At 40.0% G+C, this 18972-nt stretch overlaps 1 protein-coding gene across 17 annotated transcripts in view; it reads left to right on the forward strand.

Moving 5' to 3' along the window:
* The window catches only part of lrrc7 (leucine rich repeat containing 7), a 134479-nt gene that overhangs the window by 56294 nt on the left and 59213 nt on the right, over positions 1 to 18972 (forward strand). The gene's annotated exons all lie outside the window — the stretch shown is intronic.

The raw sequence follows: 18972 nt of genomic DNA on the forward strand, positions 1-18972 counted from the left end.
GCTGGGAAAGTGATCAGAGTCACTTGATACAGCTGTTGCAGTCGGTTCAAGTGTGAAGTAAAGGGCGCCTGACGAGTTAATTTCTGCACATTTCTTTATAGGGAACGGGCCTATTACTGACGTTGGAATCAGCATTAAAACTGAATAAATATCTTGCCGTCCGACTTCATTATAATCAGGCATTGAACGGCATTTGACTTTTTACACTTTTTGAATTATGCCCCGGCTTAAATGCCCATCTTTACCAATTCAGCTGAAATATGCACTGGCATATTGTTATCCAGTGATTATAAAAGACACGTTTTATGTCAGACTTTTTTTTTTTTGGGGGGGGGGGAATACTGTGTACTGCATTGAGTTGAATCTGATAGTTTTCACCGACCCATAACATAACTGAGATGAGTTTGATGGTTCCATTCAGATGTCTTTCAACTATCTTTACTGGATTAGATGGAAATCTGCATATTTTACGTGGAAATAGCCCATTATCAGGTAGAAAAAAGAATCCATAATTGTTGCTTTCTTTACCTACTAATTTATTACATTTTATGTTTTAAGGAAGAGGGTTGACTGGACTGGACATTGGCAAAGAAATTAAGCTAGAAAATGTCAGGCCAGTGATATCAGTAAAATGTTTTTAAGGTTTGCTGTAAGTGAAGAGCAGAACAAGACTGTTGACTGCAATTTCATATAACTCAGATCTAAAGATATGCAAGATACAGTATGTGCATACAGTAGATCCACTTCTTGGTTAGGAATAACAGGAAAGCACATCACCTGTTTTGTCACGAGTGCTGAAAACCTGAAGTATACTTGGGTGTTTATACAGTGTAATTTAAATATGGTGCATGCTGGGAGAAACTGGAAAAGAGGTGCTACTGAAGATACTAAAGTCAGAGTCTTAAGTACCTTACGAAAGCTGGCTGTGTGTAGGAATGGATCCATTCTGTGGCAATTATAGGTAAGCAGTAGTTTGTACTAGGGCATGTTTGTCTGATCATAGTTTCCCATAGTGTCCCTTCTTCCTCTATATGTCAGTGAAATTATGACTTTTGGCCTTGCTCGCCACTAATTGCTTTCTGCATTTTCAACACATCAGAACCCACACAGTCAAACAACAATTATTAACTTTGGATAACTTTGAACAGTTTCCTCTCTCTGCTTGACAAAGTGATAAAATAATTGTATGAAACTGATTTATTCACAACCTTGGTAAGATGCATATTATACGAAAGGATAAAAAAGCGGAAGAGGACAGATGTGGAAATCGTATATTACAGTCGCTCCTTACTGGTTGGAGAGTGACAAGCAGCAAAACAAGTGACAAGTAATTTTCCAGAGCTCAGAATTATGTGTGCTGTTCACACAGAATGTCTACATCAGAAAGTATTATTTAGAACACACTTCAATGAACACATATTGGTACAGCTATGTGAAAGTCAGAATAGGTAAGGCTATGGTTGTCACTGGGCTCTGTTCTGCCATTACAGAAATATTAAATAGCTGTTGATTTCCCATGGCCCTTTGTACTGGTAAAGAGAGTGTTACCCAGTGCTTCAGTTTGTAGGTGGATCGCTACAAGTTGGTTAACTTTAATTTCACGTTCAGTGATGTAAATGGACTTTCTCCATGAGACGTGTATAACCCCTTCATAAGCAGCACATAACACCTTCGTAAGCAGTCGATAAACATGAAAAATGTCAATGGTCGCATGGTGTGTTAAGTCACTGATACAGCCATGACATTACCATGACACACACCATATACCCATTTATGGTTATGGACTGAAGCATTTCTGAATGTCTCTGTATATGATGTATATGATGCTTATAAAGAAGTTATGTACCTCTAATATATGTTGGACCATTCATGTAAAATGTTACCCAAACAGGTAAACTCACTAAATAGCTTTTGCAGCAGATAAAGATGATTTGATGTTATTTTATAGAATGTAGAGGTTATAACCCTTTTGTGCATTTTTGTTCTGAGCTTTTAATTTTTAATTTGCTGCAGAACATTGGCATCTGGATTAAAGCTGACTCCCACGCTCATTAGCAAACAGGTTGGCTTTGCATTCTTTGCCTTTGATGGACACAAATGAAAGCCAGATCCATCAGTTCGCTGCAGCTTTTCTCTGTCAGGGACACAGGCAGTCCTGTTGGTCCCATCACTGCACATTCAGAGTTCATGACGCTTGTTTCAACATAAGACATTTTAATGCTAGGCTCACTTGCAAAAGGGAAACAAATAGTAATTACCAGTACATTCCTCCCTGGCTTGACTACAGCACTCATGTGTACAGTGGCCTTTATTACCTTTTCAGTGAAAGTAATCGGTCAATATTTCCCACATTTCTTCTCAAGCACATTTTCAGTGTCTTCAGGAGGCTTTAAGTGAATGATTGTATGGGTTTTCACATCCATGTTCTGCTTTTTGCTGCTTGAAAAGTACATATATAAATTGTAGAGAAAAAATGTAACCATAGGAGTTAGGACACCATGTAAATGAAGACAGAGCACTGTCTGAATTAAGCTGTTAAGTATCTGGAAGAGCAAATCACTAGCTAAAGAAATTCAAATGAAGCCAGATGAACCTTTGATTGTGTTAACATTCTGTTCTCTTTCAATAATTGAGGTTCCATTTAGAATCTCTATAGCAACCAGGGGTGCTGATTAAGGAGGAGAAGCAAGAGCAACTAGTGAAATCTCTAGAGCAGGTGTGTTCAACCTTTTTTGATCCAGGGACCCCGTAATAAGATAAAAAGGTTTTATATGTTTTCAGATCTTTATATAGTCATTGCATATCAAGTCTGGCCAGGAACCCGCCTACAGTACCTTCAAGGAACCCCAGGGGTCTGCAGACCCCCTGCTGAAAACCTAGGCTCTTGGGCATTGCACTAGTAATATTCAAGGTTACCTGGATAACTGGTTGATTTAATGTGTCAATCAACATTTCCTGTTACAGTCAAACTTGAGCAGATGGCTGGGGATTGGAGCCAGTAACTTGAGTATGAGCATGATTTTGATTAGGTGAATTTATTTAGTGTTTGATGTTTTCTGCAAATGTATCAAGCTGGGTTAAAGGAGCAATAATTATTGTGCATTTGTAATTGGAAGTTGTGAAATGATAAGTAGTGTATTGGTTTATCAATACACTACTTATCATTTAAAATGAAATTATTAAGATAAAATGGTTTAAGCAGTGTTAACCACATCAACCAAAGAAAGTTTACTGTTTTTCATTTCTCAAAACAAAAGTAGGCCTATTATACTTCAAATATTGAAAATCCTCTTTAAAATCTTTCAGAGCTATCTCAAGAATTGTGCTTTATGCATTTTGGATGATCCTTTTTTCATTATTTCCCTGTATAGGATGATTAAGTGCAGTCAGACTATCAAACTCGGTTGGCATAGAGTGTTGGGTTATGTGACATCTGTCCCACACCCATTGACAGCTGTCATTTGTGCTTTTCTAAAATATTCACACATTTTCAGCAGTTGGACCATCTGCTATTCCAAATATTCAGTATAGCCACTCAAGCAAAGAAACGTTAGTCTGCCAGTGAACTGCTCTGCAGCTTTTATCCACTACCTTATTAAAAGCACCTTTCAAAAGACCCATTTATGTTTATTGCAGGTGTGTAAATATAATAGGAAAAAAGAGTTCTTGTAAAATGAGGTTTCCCATTTACTGCACATGGGGTTTGACGCTGAGTTTGTACCTCTACATGGGGTTTGACCCTGAGTTTGTTTTAACCCATCACTTTCTGTGCATTGACATCAGAGTGATATCATAGGTGTGCTGGAGGAAGGCTAAGATGATAGGCTGCTCATTGAAATCTACCAGCAAATAACATCAGAGCAGGATCCCTCATTCTACAGCAGTATTTCTCAATTCAAGCCAGAGGAGATAAGTTGGCTAGGTACTGTCATTGATATAACTTCAATAGCTGTGCTCAGCATTTTTTTCATGGAATGCATAAACAGTACTTCAGATGATGGAGAGACAGTTTATTAAAGAAAAGAAAAAGCACACTCCCTGGTTGCTGAGAATCTGCACTTTAACCACATGTGGTTGATTACAAATTTTTAATTGTGGAGTACAGAGCCAAATCAAGAAAAAATATGTCTTTGTCCCAAACATGTTGGAGCTCACTGTATATATGACAATAATGTGGTAAAATATCATTCTGCACAAGCCATTCACTCAGTGAGTTGGGGGCATCACCTTTTCTGAGGGCTGGTTTTTCACAGCCAAAAATACTGGGAAGTCACAATGCTTCTCACTGATCAGTGTATTTGTGTTTTCATGGGACCTCAATGTTGTACAATTCCTTATTTTCACAGTTTCTGTAGCAGACCGATGCAATTTAAAGAACTGGGACCAGATCTGTTGCAAACCTGTTTCTCTTTGTTATCGAGGGATGGAGGCTGTTTGAAACTTGTCAGGACGAGTTTCCCTGAGAGGCTAAAACTATTAGCTGTTTGCCTATGAGGCTCCGGTCCCCGTCCTGGGAGATAACCTGGTGTACAGGTGTAAGAAGATTAAGTATGGGCGGTAGCGCAGAGGAAATGCACCAGGCCCGATGGCTGCATAAAAGGAAAGTGACAGCACGGAAGGAGGGATGTTTGAAAGATAGGCCTCGGCGCTGTCGGAAGATTAATGGCTGCGTTCGAGCCGGAGAAGGAGCCCTGCCACTCGTGCTGTCAGTCTAGCACGGCTGGGCGCTCAGGGGCTATCACCAAAAGCAGCGATACGCTCAGTCCCTTGGCTAAACGCCTCAACTTGCAGTGTTCTGAGGATCCATGCCAGCCAGTCGCTCTAATGAAACTCAGGTTAACCGCTGTACAAATCTCCCAAGAGCAGAGTGCCAAACAAGCAAATGTGTAATGGCTCAGAAATGTTTGGAATGGGATGACTTAATTCATTTAGCCGAGGAAACCTGCTATCGACTTTGTGAATGTGTGGAATGATAGTCGGGCCAAAATCTTGTCTTATGTATAAATTCTCAAGCCTTACTGTGGGACCTTTTTTCAGAAGTGGGTTATTTGTCTGAAGGAGAGTGGAATGGATCAGATATGTATATTTACGCAACAGTGCGGACATGTGTCTCCGTCTGTGTTCCTTCATGCTTGCTTTTGTCCTTTTTGCATATTGCATTGTGTTCAACACAGCAGTTTTCCTGTTAGACAGTCATGGCTGTTCTTTAAGAAAAGTTTTGGAGTCTTTTGAATCTTTTTGCAAAGGTGAGCTTTTGAATGGAGTTTGCAGAATCCTTTTCCAGCTGGTTTGGGCTTAGCTGGCTCTCTGGTGGAGCCGTGCTCTTACCAATGACGTCAGCCATTTCTTCACTGTAACTCTAACTGCACATTTTATATGTGAGAAAAAGATGGGTGTTCTAGTGGCTCTGGGGTGTTGTAGGCGGTGGTATCCCTAGTGTCTAAGACAGACTGTAAAATATATTTGAAATTACAGTCAAGTCAATATAATTTTGAGGAAAAGCAATACTTTTACTCTGCATCTTTCTGCAAGTTCTGTCGATGTTTTTAAAAAAACTATCTATCTATGTTTAAAAAGTTAGATATAGCACCTTTAAGCGGTACCAAAAACACATTCCCAGTAGACTTACTGTTACCTCTGCTCTACCATTATTAATTATACATGCAGATTCATCTGTTGCCCTTGTCTGCATGTATTTCATGTAATAAAGTTGCATAAGTCATTGTGAGAGCATTGATAACACATATTTTATAATTTTACGATAGGTTTTGTCATGTTCATGCAGTTTATATGCATAGTACGTACATGGTGAATTATACATGGTGAGATCTTTTAGACAGAGGAAGCAGAACTTAGCTGATGCAGGAAGAAGGAGACAGTGAGTAAAGTGAACGGTTTTATTCAGCAGTCTGGTCAGAGAGCACAATGCTCTGCGATGTGGTTGGGTTTTAATTTACAGCTGCCTGCCCCACACAGTGGCTTGGTTCACTGCACCACGAACAAAATGGAGGCACTCAGATATTATAGTCACTAAGGGTGATGGGATTTATTTCCAACCTAGAGGAATATACCTTTTTTTATGGGGCTTGCAGATGTTTTATTACATTATGCTGTCTACCCTCCTCAATACAATACAAATGCTTACAGTATTACAGGTGCACATTGTCAAAGCATTTGTTCCCCTGCATGGCCATTAAACATGATTCTCCACTGTTCTCTCCTGTAACACGCATCACTGCTCCTTCTGAATATGGCGAGGGAGCCAGTCACTGGAAGCTGAAAGCTTTAGCCACCTGAGGTGACTGGAGCAACACGTTTTTTTTTTTTTTTTTTCCTACAGTAAAATCTTAATTAATTACCCGAGTGGTTTTTCTTTGTTAAAAGTGGGAAAGAGTGTCTGCGGGACTAATGAAGGTCCCTGTCACCCGGTTTTGTGGATCAGCCTTCCGTGCAGCAAGCCATGTCTAATTACATCCAGTTCATATGCAGCATGTTGAAGAAGGGGAACCGCTGCAGCTTGCAGTATTTGGCCATCCCCGCGTTGTTGCTTTTCACCCTGCTGTAATTATTGTGAACGGCATTAGCCATGAACTAATCAATACAAATAAGTGAGAGTGGAAGGGATTTTGACGTTAGTTTGGTATTGCAGTTCTGAAAGGGGAGTTCCCTTGAGATGAATGATGTTCTGTTTGGGGGAGTAGAGTTGAACTGAAAGTTCTATCAAGGACTCTTTGACGCGTACATACAATCTGCGTTTTTTTTTCTCTTTGCAGTTACTGATAAGGCGCTGGGTTATATTTTAATATAACACCTCATATATACGAGTGCCCTATGTGGACCTGGTTAAGAAAGTGTAATTGTATACTATTTACATTATGGTGTTAGGTTTATCTTGAGCCTTGTGCCCTGTGACACTGTTAAAGCTCAGTGAGCATTTAAACTGTCATAAGACACTTTTGCCTTTGTTTGCTGGGGGAGCGAGCACATTAAAGTGAGAAGTCTCATCCCCCTCAGGCTTCCATTATCTCCACTGTAGAAATGATGGAATGAGACACAAGAGTCAGGTTCATACTGTTCTTTTTCTTTGCATGTCCTACATGTTTTATGACCAGCCCCTAAATATTTTTTTCTTTTTTTAAAGAGAATCGGTACTCTGAATTTGAGTAGGCAACAGCCATCCCATACGACTGTCTGTATTTTAACTGTTGTTGAAGGCATTGGAAATTTGTAATAATAGGTAAACTGTTGATGTTGATTTTATTGACATTGAACAATTTGTGGAAATTGGCCAGAATTACATTTCTTGTTAGAATTATCCCTGATATTTGCATGCCAATGAAAAGCTGAAAATAGAAAGCAAGACCACTGTTTACTTACTCAGTGAAGAGTAAGAATATAAGGTCGGAGCATTTCTTAAACCAGCTCAATAGCAGTGAATCTTCCTGGCAGATAAATCAGCCGTACAATTCTGCTTAACAAAAAATGTGAGCAATTCCTTGAAAGCAGAGGCTGAACCCTGGATGAGCATTGGCAACCCAAGCATGCAGCTTGAGCATTAGGGGACAGTGAGCTAATATTATTTGAAGCAGGTGAATGGTGGTGTATTCAGCAGTCATGTGACAGACTATGATACTCAGACCCAGGAGAAGTGGGTTGCTTGCTAATGGACTGTCTAGTTATCTGGCACGGTATCTGCTGTAGCTAGCTTAGTAGATGTTACTTGCTGCCTAAATGTCTAGCCCAGTAAATGTGGGTGACCATATATTAGATTTAAAAAAGAGGACAGGGGCATACAGGCATTAGTAAAATAATAGTAGGCTATTTGTTTGTATTGTACACATAATTTCCTTAATCCTGCCTAATCCTGCTTCAACCAGCACTGTGGGAAATACACCCACCCAGGGAGAGCTAAGCAGAATTGTCTTCAAGATACAAAGCACTCTGGACTTTTGCAGTTACATTTGAGGAGATGGATTACTCATAAATAGTTCCTTTGAAAATATGAGATCTTGGTCACTGTCTCCCTTAATTAGTATCTTTGATATAAATTGATCTTTCAGGGGTCTTGATGAAACCACTGATTTGTTGACCACCAGGACCAGTTTGGTAGGAATCCAGATCCAAACCAAACTATCCACTGTTGGCACTCTCATCATATGGAGCGCAAACTCTGTCAAGAGGAGTTATTATTAAGAGAGAAGTTGGATATTACACAAATTTCTACTTAAATAAAAAAAGTTAATGCCAAGTGATAGAAAGCCAACCTTGATTATGCTCTGATACATTTTCAAAACAGTTAAAGTGCACTATAAGACCATGTGAACACATGCTGTACAACTGAAGATTTAACCGCATTCCTAAATCCATCCTCTCTCATACATTGTGCGATCACCCCTAGTGTCCAGGCTTTGATAAATAAATGCTTTTCATTGTCTTCGAAAAATATATTGGATTTCCTTCATGTCGAAAGAGCAGGATGGTCTGTCAGTGTTTTCTTTAGCTTGGGGTGTTAAAGCAGCAGTATTGTTAGCCAAAGTAGCTATAAAATAGAGGTTACAAGTATCTTCAAAGACCTCCAAAACCAGTGTATTTAATATTCCCTTTGTTGGACCTTAGGACCTTTTCCCCAGCTCATTGCTTTCTCTGAAGTGAATACTTGTGTACACAAGGTCCCCCTTTGTGTTTAATATATCAAAGTTGCCTAGGAAATTCAAATATAGCCAGACTGTTAACAATGGTATTTCATGTTTCAACCTTTTCACAGGTATTAGTCTGACAGATTTGTTCTTTTATTTCCTTCATTTAGACTGAGGTAGGAAAAAATTCTCTTCTTGTAATTTTACCGTGTTTGTGACCTTCGGTATGCACTTATTGTACGCCACTTTGGATAAAAAGGTCTGCCAAACAAATGTAATTTGTAATGTAATTTTGTAATGTAAATCCGAGGTTGTACATTTGATTCCAAGGCGGGGCCATTGTACCCCTGAGCGAGGTACTTAACCTGAATTGCGTCAGTAAATATCCAGCTGCGTAAATTTATTGTATATGCAACAAAAGTAAGCTGTGCGGGTTGCTCTGGATTAGAGAGTCTGCTAAATGCCTGAAATGCAAATGTGTTTATTGTCTGTGGTAACAGTCTAATATCCCAGACAAGGCTATGAACCCATTATCCACTTAATACCTTAATAATTACATTCTAAAATGTGCACAAACAACACTCACAGGACTTTTTTCTCAAAACGTGTCTATAAATAAGAACATAAAAACATTGTATTATAATGCTCAGTTAAATACTGATGATCACTTAAAGGAAAACACACAGAGCAGAGCTGTGTGAGCTCCCAGCCCTGTTCCTGTAGATCTACCGTCCTGCAGGTTTTCATTTCAGCCCCAATTTGGTACACCTGATTCAACTAATTAGCAGCTCAACAAGATATTTTCTGTTGATTGAGATGTGCTTTGCTAGAGTTGAAATGAAAACCTACTGGATGGTGATCTCCAGGAATAGGAACAGGAATGGGCAGCCCTGACATAGACAGAATGATAGAGGTGAATAGGGTGGCAGCGGGGTGCAATGAGTAGCATTGTCACCTCATAGCATGAATGTTAAAACATGTACACATGGTATGGCCCAGAGGATAATTTGTTAAAGCGTTCATGGTTTTCAATGGAATATTAAAAATCCTCATCAGTCATTATGATGGCATTCATCAAGGACATTTCCTGAACAGATATGCATAAATCAGTTGGACTTAATTTCATACGTGTGCATACAAGGTAAAAAAAAACCCTATAACTTAAAAATCCATGTTCTTCCTGTTTCTGTTTGGTGCTTTGGCTTCCTCCTACAGTCCGAAGAGTATAAATTGTACTTGGAGGATAAATGTGTGAGTAAATTCAAGATAAATTCAAGAGCATTCAAGATCTCTAGCTGTTAAATTGGTTGTGCTTTGTTAGGGTTGGAGTGAAAATTACAGAAGGGTAGATCTCTAGGAACAGGATCGGTTACCACTGCCTCGCATAATGATGACTGTATTGAATTGCTTTTTTGTCTATTGTTACATGGATTGTTACAAATTATGTTGAAATTTACGCTTTTTTTTTCAGGTCAGGTACACATTTATACTAAAGTAGTTAATTCCTTTTGGTGTAATTAAATACACGGCTGAGATGTTATTTATAGATGGTTATCAGCATTTCCTTCCTGTAAATTGAGAGGAAGTTGTGCCTGGGATTTGGGAATGATAGATTATGTAAACTGGATTTAGAATGTACAAAGGACATTAAATGTCTCTTGGATTCTCTCTCCCCTTTTTTATAATATAATAAATATTGACTTCTGTTCAAATTACTTGCCTTTCCTACTTGTGCGTGCATTGCTATATGATGCATTATTTAAATGGTAATGTTTATGTGATTTATCACCTATCAAAGGTGCCAGAGACACATTGATCCTTATTTTCATACAATAGATCAGTGACACAAGTTGAGTTTTTCATGCTACTGTAGCTCATCATCTTTGCAGTTGGTGAAATACTCAGTTGGCGTGGGTGTTGAATGGCCATGGTACAATGGTAATTTAAACCTGACGCAGTCTGCATTCATATTGTGTAACAATATCTTGTTATTCAATGTACATTCGTTTCAGTAAACCCTGTGACAGAAGGTTTTAGTATCATTTGTTACTGTGGATGACGAACATATTGGTAAATATGCAACAGAACACTAAATCCGATCTCATTGTATGCAAGGCACTAGTTAAGAGTAATTAAGACCTAAAATAACTGAATGGTGCAGGCTGTGATGGCGCACCACTCTGCGTTTATTCCATGAAATGGGCCGCTTAGGTAGGGTGTAAATGGTAAATGGTAAATGGACGATTATATGGCTATCCAAGCTTCAATTGATGCCCTCATTGCCGAGCAGTTAGGTTATGTGTCTTGCTCAAGACATTACACCCCGGGTGGGTTGAACGCAACCTCGACTGCCAGACAATCGTCACCTTGAGCATGGCCATAGGGTGTCAAACTCCGGGCCAGATAAGGCCTTGCGAGCAAGTTGTGTGGATTCTTTAGCCAATCAGCGACTTAAATGAATAACTGGTGCTGAAGCATGAAAAAACTAGCAGATGCTGTGGCCCTCCAGGACTGGATTCTGACACCTGTGGCTTGGGGGCATGCTCCAGGCTTCTCTCAGATCTGCCTTACAGACTGTCGCATCAACTGGGACGAGGAAACGGCTGTGCAAATCATGATTCTTTTAATAGATGAAGCTAAGAAGGAAAATTTGAGGCTCACTATTGCCAGTGATTGATTTCCTGGGTCTGTGTCCTTCATGACCGGGTCATCTTGGGTTGCCCCTTCATGCTGACCAGCTCAGGTCTCTCAGGCTACATTCTAATAATCATTTGTGGTGTAGGCAATCAGTACGTATGGCAGATACGAATATTCCCAAACATCGTCTCTCCCGCATACATTGCGACATACATTTGTAAATTATGACAACAGCGGTAAATACTCTATAAATATGAAAAAAAAACTGGTTTTCTCTCTCGCGAGCCTGAGTGACAGTTTAATTTTTATTTACGTGCGGAATGAAATAAGAATCGCTATTACGCTGACTTTTATTAAATCCAATGGCCCTCTCGAATCAAACGGTTGAATAAATAATGAAAACATACAGCTGAGGCATTTAATCCGCGCACGCAGACGTTCCGGGGCTGCTTTGTTGTGGTAATTGCTCTTCAGATGGTTGGATAAAGTCAGAGTTCCTGAGTGCTTTGCCTGCCTTCCTCCAATGCGGTGCTCATCTATTCCCATTCCCTCCTCTGTGGCACGCGCGCTCCCGAAAATTGTCCGGAAAGTAATATATTATACGACGACTGTCAGGACATCTTTTCTATGGCAATTAGGTTTGCGTCCACACAGATTACTGTCATAAATACTCTTCGTGCGCCTCACTTTTCCTTTCCATTCGCGGGACATGGCTTTGGGTGATTGCCTGTGAATTGCGGAGCGGGGCTTGTATGGACGTGCTACATCTGTAATGGATATTGATTCTAGTGTAGTTTGGGTGGCAGTTACTGTGATGCCCTAGCATGTAAGGCCTATTATATTTAAATTGGCCATGCGGCCCTGGGGCGGCCCTATTAGAACAGTAGAGGGTTTCTGCGTTGTCCTGACGCGGGTGGGAGGCAAGATGACTGTGCTCTTAGGACTTCATGTGAGCCTCGGCTCTTTCACATTGAGAGCAATTAACCCCGGAGCTCCCCCTCTGTGCCAGTGATGGGATTTCACTCTGTACCGTACCGTAGGGTCACTTGACACTGGAAATTACCGTACCGTCCCGTGCTGTGGTCTCCAGCCAAGCTCACGGGACGGGTTCCCGCGACTCTAAATGGATTGTTTAAATCAGCCGCTCGGCGGAGGGGTAAACACTGCGGGGGCTGCTTGCGGAGATGTTTGGTTAGTCCTAGTTTGATTGTGAGTGGATGTGGTGGTCTCAGGAGGCCTGGGATTTATGAGGAATGCTGACCCTGCTGTTCCATTGAGTGAACGCTTTGCATTCCTCTGGTGTAATTTTTGCGTTCTCCGAGATCATTGGAGCCCTAAGCCGCCATTCCGGCTCGTGTGCTCCTGCCGACGCCTAGGGTGGATGGAAAAGCGGTGCTCAGCTCCGGCTCAAGGGAATGTGAAACGCAGCATTGAGGATGCTGGAGAGAGTCTTTCCAGAGTGGATGGTGGTAGAGCAGTGCATTGGCTCATTAATTCAAGATGCTGTTTTGTCATCACCTTCTGTAATAACTGTCAATATCAGACGTGTGCTGTTGCTCTCCCGTTGTCCAGAAGACCTGTTCTGTGTCCAGACGAGCTAACACACACCCAGACACGCTCAGTTGAGATTTTATTTCTGTGGATTTACATTTTAATATCCCCCAATTAGTTATTCCCACCTGAACAGCTTGCTGCTGCAATCCGCAGGCCCAGGGGTTGAACAGATTTTGAGAGCCCAAGCGGAGAGAAACGCTGTCTCTTATTCCTCATTATGCCATAAGTTGAACAGTCCCAGTGCTGAAAAGTAGGCCAAGTCCCCCGGGCTTTCATTCCGTTATAGGTATGGTCTACCCGAGGAGGCTGTTTTTTCTGCTGAGGAGGCACAATCTTTTTTTAGATGCTCTTCCGTGAGTGCGATAGGTATTGAATTGAGCTAAATTTCAATGACACATCATTGCAACTGAAATGAAGACCTCCCCCTTATGCTCTTAGCTTGGGAGCCAAGTGATGTAATGTCTCAGGTCGCCATGCTGTATAGCTTTGCCTGCTGAATGGAGCAGCAAGCCAAAATTTAATGCCTGCGCCAGGCGGTATAAAATTCAGATCATTACCTAGATACTGCCTGACAATAGCCCTATGGAGACTTGCAGAGGGCACACGGTCAGTGAACAGCGCTGTTACTGAATGGAATAAACACCCAAGTGTTAGAGCTGGAGAGGACATGGTCATGCGCTCCATTAGGAACAAGATGAGGACTGTCAAAGTGTCATCAGGAACGTACGGTATGTCTGAAATAACTGGCTTTATTTGCGCATGCATATCCAGGCATCTTGTAGCATGCATACCACTCATTTGGACTGTGTGGTATAGAATATAAAGAAAAATACCTTTTCCGTGGCTATGAATACATCAATGTTAAATCAGTCAGCTATGTAAAATGAACAAAAAAAGGCTTTTTTGTGCTTATGTACCCATTTTCGTCCAAGACTTCTCCTAGTTGCCCTCTTAAAAGGGCACTTAGCCACAAGAGTTGAAGCAGTACTAATAGAATCAGGTTGTGTTTAACACATGGGCAACTATGCCCAGTCCGAAGGAGCTATATGCTCTGCGAGTCTCTTTACTGTGGCATAAAAACTTGCTCACTCTCCCACGTGCCTATACAGAGCCCCCTGTGGAGTTGCCCTGGAAGATTACAGATGCTGGAGAAATGCAGATACCACTAATGAGTCTGCATCGCAGACTATACTCTACTGCATTGAGAGCTAGCTTCACATTCTTATCATTATTCACATTGTGGCTCTTCTTCAAATTCTGTTTCATTCTTATTTGGGGAATGCAGCACAAATTCTCAAAGGGTCCCTTATACACAATAATATATTTTTTGTTTGGAGATTTTTTTGTGACAATGTAAAGCTTTTCTAAGAATATTTTCAGCATTTAGCTCCACATACCAAATCAAGACACAACACTGACTTATTTATGGTGTTTGTGAAATTGTTTCTTACATTCTAATTTGTACTGAGAAATCTATTTAATTTTGCACATCTGTTTTGGTATTGCAAAATATCCCAGTTATTGGCATTTTGATCTCATTTGGATATGCAGTATCTGAATGTAATGAAAATGACAGTTTATTGGCATGTATTAAAATGTATTGGTGTACCTCCATGTATTAAATTGTTATAATTCAATGTAATGGCAATATACTTTCATTGCATAAGGCATGTGGGGGTTGGTTGTAAATTGTTGGGAAAGATAAAGAAGTCAGTGAGACTAGAAGTAGAACTCAAGTCGCACAATTTTCGCACAGTTTGGGGGCAGTGGGGGTTATTGACAGTGCCACCCTTTTTATAAGATGGGAGGAGAAACGTACTTTTATCATCACTGTATTTGTGTTCCTGCTATGTATCAGTGTTGCTTTCCGCCAAAAAAAAGTGTTGGTGTCATTTTAACAGTTTCTTCAGTTTTCAAGTTCGTCAAGGCATTTAACACCAGGATTCTTATCAGTCACGCCGTTGTCATAGAAAATGTGGATAAAAACTTCATATCATGCTCATTTTTGGGGAACAATCACCATAACAACGTTTATCACGTACACACTGTCTCTGAATATTTTAGGAGACATACTGTATTGTGAACAAGGACAGCAGACTCATTTTCTTTTGTTTTTGCTCTACAGTGTTTGGCCTACTGGTAGAAATGCAGTGTCAAATGGGCTGTATTTTCAGTTGCATTATCCTGGTTAAGTATGTTTTATAAAATGTATATATACTAAGATTAAAGTATTTCAGGAACAATTCTGTTCAGTGAAATTATCAGATTTTGTCATCTGCATAACTCACAGTTCTTCTAGATGATTTCTGGTGTCTGTAAGCTGTATTTGGCTTAATAGACTTCAAAACAGGAGCTGTATTTCTTTAGCTTTCTGCATTGCTTTAAAGGCAGGGGCTATGTTTTAGAAAGGTGAACTAGGGAATAATGCCAACTAATATACTCTAAGGACCAGTGAATATGTTTAAAACAATACATTTTTTAAAATTTTATTTGTTGCCTTCAATTTCAAAGCAGGTCAGAGTTATGGTAATACTGAATATAGGCTAATACTCGTGGCACAGATTTGTGTTTGGCCTGTCATTGCTCATCATTTTATGATATGCTCTCTTGACAGAGAGCTTAACAGTCAGGAGTAAATTAGTCAGAGCGTTTGTTCTGAACCAGCCTAAATTTTACATTCATGCATTGCTCTTTCATCTCACTGCAGTTCTGTTTTAAATTTGGTGCTTCATTGTAGGTTCTGTTTCAGGGTTGTGGAAATCTGATTGCAAATCAAACTGACCTCTTCACTGATCTCTCAGTGACTGGACTCTCTGTGAAGTATAAAAGCCAATCCTTTTTTTCATTTGCGATTACTGGGTGGGTTAAAGTATTGATTTAATCCCAATCGTAGAGTCTCATCCGCTTCAGAAATCCTCAGTGTGTTTCTGACTAATTTTAGACTGTTGTGATCCCTCTCATGTAGTTTGAACTTGTTGTGCTTTAAAAGGGCCAGAGCCAATCCGTTGGCCTTCTGCTTTGTAATCATCACAGAACAGAGTGCATTGTCATCATGCATGGGTTTGAATGGTCTGGGTTCGAACAACCCTCAGTCTTACCTTTGACATATGAATGAGTGCGAGAAGATTAAAACTTCAACCATTTATTACAATGTTATAGTTGACTTTTTTAGAATGTCAAGTGGTTGAATCCAGGCCAGTGGTTAATGCCAAGTCACCACTGACAGACTCGGTGTTAAGAAGAAGAAAATGGCTGTGGACGGTTATAATGGAGTGACAATGGATTTTAGATGTGATAATCACCTTTTCGATGGAGTTTTAATGGGAACACTCTGTTCTCTAAAATGCGCTGTGCTGCTATGATACAGTATCTCAGTGATTGGCAGGGTGTCTCTTCACTGTTCATTGGATTCTGTGGTCAGTTCACTGTTAGGAGAGTGCATTACATTTCTCCCATACCCACTCTCAGTGTTTTAAATTTCTCACCGTTGGCTGTTTATAGCTTGATATGCAATATTTTTGGGGAAGAATGAATGTGTTCACGAAAATACTGCAGTCACATTGTTTTGGCAAGGTATGTATTGGCCCCGTTTTCATTGACTTATTGACAGTTTTCACATTCATCTTGATAATACACACGTTACACACAATCATGTCGATGATAGACGTCAGCTGTATTAATGTTGGCAACAACCAGCGCAGTGAGATCCCTCCTCCTGTGCTCCTGATCCTGGTGTCATTTGTGGACAGTGCTGGGTCTCTGGGTCAGGAGGGATTACCCTGGCTTGTGTAAGCTCTGTGGAGGAGAGAGACTGTGTCCCATGCTGCTTTAAGCCTTTCCCTGGGTTTTAATATTACGGCTCGGTGCTCCACGAGCGGAATCCTAATTAGTTGGCGTTTGATTGGTTGCCAGCGCGCCGTCGTTCTGCCTTAAAGTACGGACTGATGACGCACTCAAGGTTTCATCCCTCCGAGCCCCTTCCTGGGAACACGGAGTTCCACTTTCATTGTGCGAGACAAAAAGTCAGGCACGTCTCCCTCTCACGGCTTTCTATGTGCTATTTAAATCCTTGCCCGTATTCCAATGGGGTGCATCTGAGTGTCTTCTTTACATTTTACCTCAGTTTTGTGTTTGTTTAATAATACTGTGCCAAGCTCATTAAGGGAAAGGAGTGATTAATATTCTTATTGCTCAGTGGGGGACACTTGTCCAGTCAGTGGTTGCTTCCAAAATTCAAATTTCAAATCTACACATAGCATGGGATAGTGCTCCCTGGACATCTGCCAGCAGTAGCATTTTAAAATTGTATTGCTTTATATTATTTCCTAAGGGATCTGCAGCCATCCTGCGCACTGAACTAATATGACGCAAGAGTACACACAGGCTCTTTCCAGAAAGTGCAGCAGATATACAGTGCAAACATGCAGTGATAAAAATCCAACAACTGTTTGATTATTTTTCAACTGAAATGTTTAAACCCAAAGTTTTTTGTGTGGATTTTTATTTTAAAAAAAAGAAAAAAAGAAAATGCCTTCAAATTGATTTCTCCCCCCTGCGTAAAACTGCTGGGCAGTAGATTTCTAGTGCGGAGGCAGTGTTTGTAGCGGCCATTTATAATGCAGGGGGAGATTACTGTGGCAGTAAACAGATTTACAAAGCTAGGTTGATGACATGGTTGTAAGCCGCAGACGGCGATATCGTTAGCTTATCGGAGCTCAGCCTGTGGCACAGGGATTCTGCCTAGCGTCGGCCCCATTGTTGTCTAACACAGACCCGATTGCTGCTGCCTGAATGAGATTATGGGTTATTTCACACACTTCCATATTCCCCCAGTGTGTGCAGCTAACAGCGCTCTGCACTAATGCACGTTCTGTGAGTGGCAAGAGACATTGGAGAATGAGAGGGGAAGATACAGGACTGGCTTTGCCGAACTTGGAATTATGTGTGAAATTACTCTGTTAAATGGATGGATGAGAGGTCCTGCATCTGCAGTGACATGCCTTTGATCTTTTAAGATTTAATTCCGCTGATTTAGTTCCTGTTTATTTTGGGCATCTCAAATGGACTGTCACATATTTTTTTCAAATATGGCCTCAACCAGAAAAATATGATTTTTCTCTATTTCTCTCACTGTAAAAAATACTATAAGGCTCCTCCAACCACAAAACTAAAAGCAACTGTTTACAATGCACTTTTTAAGTTGGCTAAACTTTACAAATTACAAATAAATTCTAAACTCCAGTGACAAGTATTTTATGTTAGCACAGCAACTATAAATAAATTGTATTAACTTTTTTATATTCTGCTGTTCAGCTAAAAAGACTAATAGGTCCCGTGAAATACCTCAACAGATCTGGGTCGACCAAAATATTGCTTTATTTCTTTAAGAATGCAGTGACCAGGTTTAAACGATCTTTTGAACAGGGTATAGTAAATTATTTAATGGTCATAGAATTGTTGGATTGTTTGAAATTACTGGCTGGAAATTAAGTTCTTCAACAGATCTGACAAAGAAATTATTAAATTCATGAGATCAACTGATCCACAATTTTAAGTTCCTGTATCATTGTCTTTGTACTGCTTGACTTAATAAAAATAGTTAATTTGCTTCCAAATTGATTAACTATTTCCTCTCACTTGTGTGATTACAGAAATAATAATCAGCTTTTTAATTTCTTAACGAGCCAGACAGTCTAATTGCTGGCTACCTATACTGCTGGCTTTCAAGTTAGCCATTTTGCAAACTAACAAGTCATCCATATTGTAATAAAATATATTTTTGGGAAAGATTAATTTCCTGAATAGAATGAATACTAAACAGACAATGAATGTGTGGTAAGTTAGGTTTAATTAGAAGTGAAAACATTAGGATAGTAAAATAAGTTCAGCACAGTGCTGGACTTGAGCTGTGCTCAAAAATGCATAATGGTATTACACGTGGTTAATACAGTATTAATATTTGGTTTGGTTAGTCGATTTCTGGGGATCTGTGGTAAAGATATTCATGATTAATTAGATTTGTTTTCCTAGCCGTAGTAAAAAATAGAAAAATTCTCAATAATGTAAGTGTAGAAGTATAAATTTAACAGCATACTAATTGAAGACTCAGTCAGGACAAAAGTTGTGAGTTAACACGCGATGCCTC

Source organism: Anguilla rostrata, chromosome 4, assembly GCF_018555375.3.
Source record: "Anguilla rostrata isolate EN2019 chromosome 4, ASM1855537v3, whole genome shotgun sequence".
NCBI classification, from domain to species: Eukaryota; Metazoa; Chordata; class Actinopteri; order Anguilliformes; family Anguillidae; genus Anguilla; species Anguilla rostrata.